Source organism: Phocoena phocoena, chromosome 12 (genome assembly GCF_963924675.1).
Source record: "Phocoena phocoena chromosome 12, mPhoPho1.1, whole genome shotgun sequence".
NCBI classification, from domain to species: Eukaryota; Metazoa; Chordata; class Mammalia; order Artiodactyla; family Phocoenidae; genus Phocoena; species Phocoena phocoena.
In genome coordinates, this window is record NC_089230.1 from 69,940,737 (window position 1) to 69,947,318 (window position 6,582).

A 6,582-nucleotide genomic window follows, 5' to 3' on the forward strand; every position below is an offset into this window, starting at 1 on the left:
GTACTTTCATGCAAGGGAATATATTGCAGCCATTACAATGTTTCAAAAAATGTTTAATGGCATAGGAGAATAAGTATGATACCTTATGCAAAAAATTCCTATTCAATAATTTGCAAAAAAAAAAAAAAGAAAGAAAAGAATTAGAATAGGCTCTTATACTTTCTACAGTAAAAAAGTATCACTTTAAATCATAAACAAACATCAAAAACAGTGTCTGAGAAAGAAGGGCCCTGGTTAAGGCTTTCTTCTTAACCACTTGTTTTTTCTTAACCACTTTTAATTAGCATGCCAGCAAGGGTGAGGTTAGGAAATTGTCACCTGAGGCTCTTTGGAAGTGACAAAGTGCCAGGTGATCTGGGACCTGGCTTGAGGTGGTTCTCATGTTGGGTTGTGAGTTAGAGCTGGGGAGAAGAATGAAGACAGTCATGGGGTGTATCTCTGTGTGAACCTGTGCCCTCTGAGGGTGAGGGGAATATTGGACAGCTTTATAAGGGCTGCTGCCTGCCCCTTAGAGGTGCCATCCGTCCGTCAGGCTGGGATGTATGCTTTCATATCTCACACAAAGGGACTGAATAGGCTGGTAGTTCCCCTGTAAGGGAGCATCTTGCTGAAGAGAGAGCAGGTGGATAAAGGAGCATTAGAGTGGGTGGAGAAAGGCCAGAAAACAGGAGGGAGGTTGGGAGTTATCTCTAAAGGACAAGGTCCACCCAGGTAAGGATTTCTCCAAGTCAGTGTTAAGGCTGACTTGACCTGGCTAGAACTGGGGCAGCCCTCCACCCTGGATTTTGCACTGGCTTATCAGGTGTTAACTTATTAAGACGAACCCACCCATTCTTGGAAAAAGGAACTTTTTTCATTTTATACTTGGCTTTTAGCCCCACCTTTCCTTTGGTTTGAGCCAAATATGTGTGTAGTTTTTCCCTTAACAATAACAACTAGCTTTCTTTTTTTTTCTGTGCAAAGCTTTATGGCTCTCAAAACCAGCACAGTTTATTTTGAATTCCTAGCCACAGCTTGAACTGGACTCGAAGGACATGGACTGGAATGAAATTTGAGGGATTGTGGTCTGGAAGGATGTATTATTGCAGCTTAGAAGAGAAATAAAATTTTCTCTTGTGACTTGGTGTGCTGTGCCCAGTTGAGTACTGACACCTGTGATTCCCTTCCATCACCTAGGGGATGCCAAGGATCTCTCCCCTGTGTTCTGGTACCTGTGACCCCCTTCAGCCAGGTTTGCAGTCAGGTCTCTTTTGGCTGTGACGAACAAAAGACAGGGGGGAGTAACTGGGTTTAAGTGGTTTGAGTCATGTGCCTCAGATGGCATTGTGAGTACACTTCACTGCCCTTTATTTTTAGGCGTAAGAGTTCACTCTGATTTTGGAAGGTAGATGAAAATCTTGCCTGTGTCTGGGAGTATTATTTATTTGCATAGGACAGATGGGCCTCACCCGATTTCCTGAACTGCCTCCAGCTTGACTCACATTCCCCAGTAATGCTAAATTATTCCATCAAGTCTGAAACCCAGGGACAAATTGTGTGACCATAAACTAATAATATTGTTCTTTTTTTCAGAGTTTATCTTTGGACACAAAGTCCTAAATCTCTTTAATTTTTCCAGCACATTGATAAAAGATGCTCTAAATACATACAGCCTCTCCTTGGTAGCTCCCTAATATTGTTCCTTTAAAAGGAACTTTAGCCATGCTACTCCTAAAGCTAGATTCCCAGACTGTTTTGATTCTCCTCATTTTTTCAGGTAAATGAGTAACCCCACTGAGTAAGGGCTCTTAAGCCGCCTTGCCCTTTTAGTTCAACAAATACCTGGGCACCAGTGTAACCCACCTTGAATCAATACCAGAGGATACCTGTTTCAGGGCTTCAAGTGTTTGGTTACAGCTGCATTTGTCCAATGAGTCAGCCAAACTAGCTTTATTTCCAAAGACATTCCAGAGTGCTGATTTACTCAACGGGCTGTATTTCTTGAGGATGTGATTCATTCATACCCAGCAGAGAAGGAAAGAACAACATTTGAAAGCCCACATAAGGAGGGGTGGATAAAACTGTTCTTTCTGGAAAACTGTCTTTTACAGTATGATGTGGATATTTCTGGCATTTCTCTCTGGGGCAGGGGTTGGAGATGAGGTTTCTGAGGCTGCCAATGGGGATGTGAGGAGAGCTTGCAGGTCCACCCCAAGGCTCTGAGAAAGGGGGGATTTTCTGTTCAGTGAAGACCGGCAATCAGGCCCTTTTTGGAGCTGGGGACAGATGTTCCCTGACCATGAGGATTCACAGCTGAAGCCACATTCTGTGCCTTGCTCCAGTACTGGCCATGGGGGTTTGGTAAATCAGGGAAGGGAGCCTGCTCTGGTGATGAAGCCAAGCAGGGCCCTACAGGGCCCTCCCAGGTACAAAAGCATCTCTGTGTCCTTTTACAGAACAATCTGATATATATCTCTGGGCTCTTCTACAGGAACTAAGTCCCCACCTGGGTGGAGGATGGTAACTTCAGGCTGAGCCCAAGCACATAGACCCCAGAGTGGTCAGAATCAGAAGGCTGATGACTGAGATTCCTGAAACACCACCTTGTTACCTCCCAACCAACCAATCAGAGGAGGGTTATATACCCTACAGCCCTCACCCCAAATTTTACCTTTAAAAACTCTTCCCTGAAAACCATCAGGGAGTTGGGGGGGGGCGTTCTTTTGAACACGAGCCACCCATTCTCCTTGCTTGGCCCTGCAATAAACCTTTCTCTGCTCCAAACTCTGAGGTTTTGGTTCGTTTGACCTCACTGTGCGTTGGGCACGTTCATCAACGGTGACAGGAATCCAGTCTTCTCACTGTCTGCCTTCTTGTCACAGGCAAGTGCTCTGGGCTTCTTTACTAAGGAATCTTCCCTTGCTCCAGGTTTGCTTTTCCTTCTCAGGCATAGTATCTTTATTCTTTTGTTTAGAAAACATTCCAGGGACTTCTCTGGCAGTCTAGTGGTAAAGAATCTGTCTTCCAGTGCAGGGGATGTGGGTTCGATCCCTGGTTGGGGAACTAAGATCTCACATGCTGCAGGCCAACTAAGCCTGTGCACCTCTACTAGAGAGAGAAAACCTGCATGCCAGAACTAGAGAGAGCCTGCGTGCCACAACTAGAGAGAAGCCTGCGCACTGCAACGAAGAGCCCGTGTACCGCAACGACAAAAAAAGTGCCTGCATGCCGCAAGGAAGATCCCACATGACACAACGAAGACCCAATGCAGCCAAAAAAAAAAAAAAAAAAAAAGAATAAATAAAAAGAAATATAAAGAAATAAATAAGTAAATAGAAAACATTCCAGCCTGTAGGTAACCTCTATGCCATATAGGCTTTTATTCTGTCTGATCAGGAAATTCGATGACAGCCAGATGCCTTGTGCTGACTTGTCCATTTTCATGTATTCTGCACCTCAACCTGGAATCCAGCTTGATTTAGAGGTACACATGACTAGCTTCCGTTCATTCATTTGTTCATTCACTCCTTTACATATATTCCACCACTATTTATTAAGTGTCAGCTATGGGCCAAATGCTCACTCAGTTATTCATTTATGTGAATACATTTTATTCACTGGAATTTTGGGAGAAACTAGGAATGACAGGGGCTGGCTCCCAGGAGAGAAGCAGGCAGGAGGACACGGCTGAACTGGATTTCCCCAAATTTCCATGGGTAGGATGCAGGTGTGTGGCTGGAGCTGGGGCTTCTGGAGACCAGGGCATGGGCGTGGGCTGGTTTTCTGAGAAAGACAAGAGGTGAGGGTGGGAGCCCTGTGATGTACTGTGACAAGAGCCCCCACCCCCAGGGACCCTCTGATCTTCAAGCCAACAACCATAACCATGATATGCTCAGTGTGTCTGAGTTCCTTTCTGGGAAAAATGATAGGTGTGGGTTTTGCTTTTAGGGTGCCTCGGGGTAGAGCTGCCTGTGCAGAGGCAGGAGCAGAGACAAGAGTGTCTCGAAGGAATAGGGTTGGATGTCACAGCTCTTGTGGGGAGGACAAGAGACTCATCCAAGATGGTGCGATTGGGAGGCCTGAGCCAGGTTCATCTAATTTTTCTGAGGGCAAAAAATTCCTTAAGTGACACCTTCTGAGTTTCAACAAGTTTTGATTCAGTTATAGCCCTAGACCATGATGAACATTCACATTAAGTGGGCAGAAGGACATGTAAATAGACAAGCATAATATTATATACTATATAGTATGAAAATACTCTTAACTCCTAGGGAGAAGCAGCTAACTGTCTGGGGGGTCTCTGAGAAGGGTTCATGGAGAAGGTGGCGTCTGAGTTGGTGGAAAAATTGCTAGGACACCTGACAAGCAGTTGCCATCACAGAGCCTCTGTAATCCAGCCCTTCCATCCTTGGGTGACTTTGACCTGAGCACATTGCTTATTTTATCAGTCTGCTCCCTGTCACCCACGGATGGACACTAGTTATAAACGGCATGGCTCCAAATGTCTGCTTGTTCATCTGCCGAACGTGAGTGATGTTGACCTTGTTGGGAGCTCGGTTTCAGTGTCTCAGAGAACATTATCTGTGGTGGATGTAGTCTGATAACAAATAATAAACATTCGTTTAATCCATGAAGTAGTCAGTTTCCCTAAATACTATTGATAACAGTAGGCAAGTGCATTTCAGTTCCAGGGTGGGACTTGCAAGACATTGCCCTACCTTTTGGGAAGTTCTTTTGGAGATACTACTAAATAATGATGATGCTTATGATAATAATGGTGGAAGTAGCTGTTTATTTAGTACTTACACTGTGCTATCAACTCTATAAAACTCACGACATCCTAGGTTCCTCATTGTACAGAAATGGAAGCTCAGAGAAGGTAAATGGTAAATAAGGGGCAGTCAGTCTTCCCCCAGACTCCTCCCCTCCACTCCAGGCCATGTTGAGTCTGGAATCCAGCAGCATGGGATTGCTTGGAGGTGCTCATTTTTTCTTTCTGAATGTTATCAACCCAGTCCCCAGCTAGGCTGTAACCACTCTGAGAGCAAGGACAGAACCTTCTACTTCTTCACCTCCCAAAATACCTAGCATGGTCTCTTGAAAAGAGTCAATACATACTTATGGGTGGTTGAAGGATTGCTTTCTAAATGGGCAGTCCTGGGTTTGGTACAGTAAGGAGGAAACAGAGAAAGATCCCACAAGGTAGAAATCTGCCTGTTAAAGTGTCTGAGTCTATTCAATGTAATGTTTGCTGTTTTTTCCTCCACAGGAGCTGTGAACACATTTCTTGTTTGTGGCCACCACTTGTATTTTTAAGCACTTCCCAAGATCCTCATGGTTGCTGGGAATCATTCCATACTTCTGCTTTTTAAAATTTTATTTTTATTGAAGTACAGGTGATTTGCAATGTTGTGTTAGTTTCACAACACAGTGTACAGCACAGTGATTCATACATATATATATATATATATATGTATATATAGTTTTTCAGATTCTTTTCCCTTATAGGTTTTAATTTTTTAAAGAATTTTATTTTTGGCTACGTTGGGTCTTCATTGCTGCGTGTGGGCTTTCTCTAGTTGTGGCGAGCGGGGGCTACTCTTCGTTGCGGTGCGCGGGCTTCTCATTGCGGTGGCTTCTCTTGTTGCGGAGCACGGGCTCTAGGCTCATGGGCTTCAGTAGTTGCAGCACATGGGCTCAGTAGTTGCAGCACGCGGGCTCTAGAGCGCAGGCTCGGTAGTTGTGGTGCACGGGCTTAGTTGCCCTGTAGCACCTGGGATCTTCCTGGACCAGGGATCGGACCTTTGTCCCCTGCATTGGCAGGTGATTCTTAACGACTGCCCCACCAGGGAATTCCCAAGATTTTTTTTTTTGATGTGGACCATTATTAAAGTCTTAAAAATTTGTTACAATACTGCTTCTGTTTTATGTTTTGGTTTTTTGGCTGTGAGACATGTGGGAACGTAACTCTCTGACTAGAGATCAAATCTGTACCCTCTGCATTGGAAGGCAAAGTCTTAACCACTGGACTGCCAGGCAAGTCCCTCCCTTATAAGTTATTACAAAATATTGAGTATAGTTCCCTGTAGGTCCTTGTTGGTTATCTACTTTATATATAGTAGTGTGTACATGTTAATCCCAATGTCCTAATTTATCCCTCCTCTGTCCCCACTTTCCCCTTTGGCAGCCATAAGTTTGTTTTAAAGATGTGGAACGCTTCAGGAATTTGTGTGTCATCCTTGGGCAGGGGCCATGCTAATTTTCTCTGTATTGTTCCGATTTTAGTATATGTGCTGCTAAAGCCAGCACTACACTTTTGCTTTCATTGTGCCCAGACCTTCCCAAGTCTGCACCTGGCATGTACACAGGTCTTTTGTTTTTGTTCTTCCCTTTCGTGTTCTCGGGTCTCCTCCCTCTTCTGTTTCTTAAAAATGTAGCTAAGGAAGAGGTGCAGTTAGTAAGCTCTTTGCTTGAGGCTTCCTGGTTTTCATGTGATTTTGAAAATTCTGTTCTTTGAAAGTAGTTGTAAAACATGGGTGATGAGAATATTTGGCATTCATTAGGCAGTTTTATATTTGTGAATAAAAATGGTAGGAGATTCTA

The 6,582-nt window shown here is 44.2% G+C and overlaps 1 non-coding gene across 1 annotated transcript; it reads right to left on the bottom strand.

The window, feature by feature from the left end:
- Positions 1-6,181: 6,181 nt before the first annotated feature.
- LOC136132370 (U6 spliceosomal RNA) lies at positions 6,182-6,288 on the bottom strand. The gene has a single exon (XR_010656451.1). It is a non-coding gene; the product is annotated as a U6 spliceosomal RNA (small nuclear RNA).
- Positions 6,289-6,582: the final 294 nt, after the last annotated feature.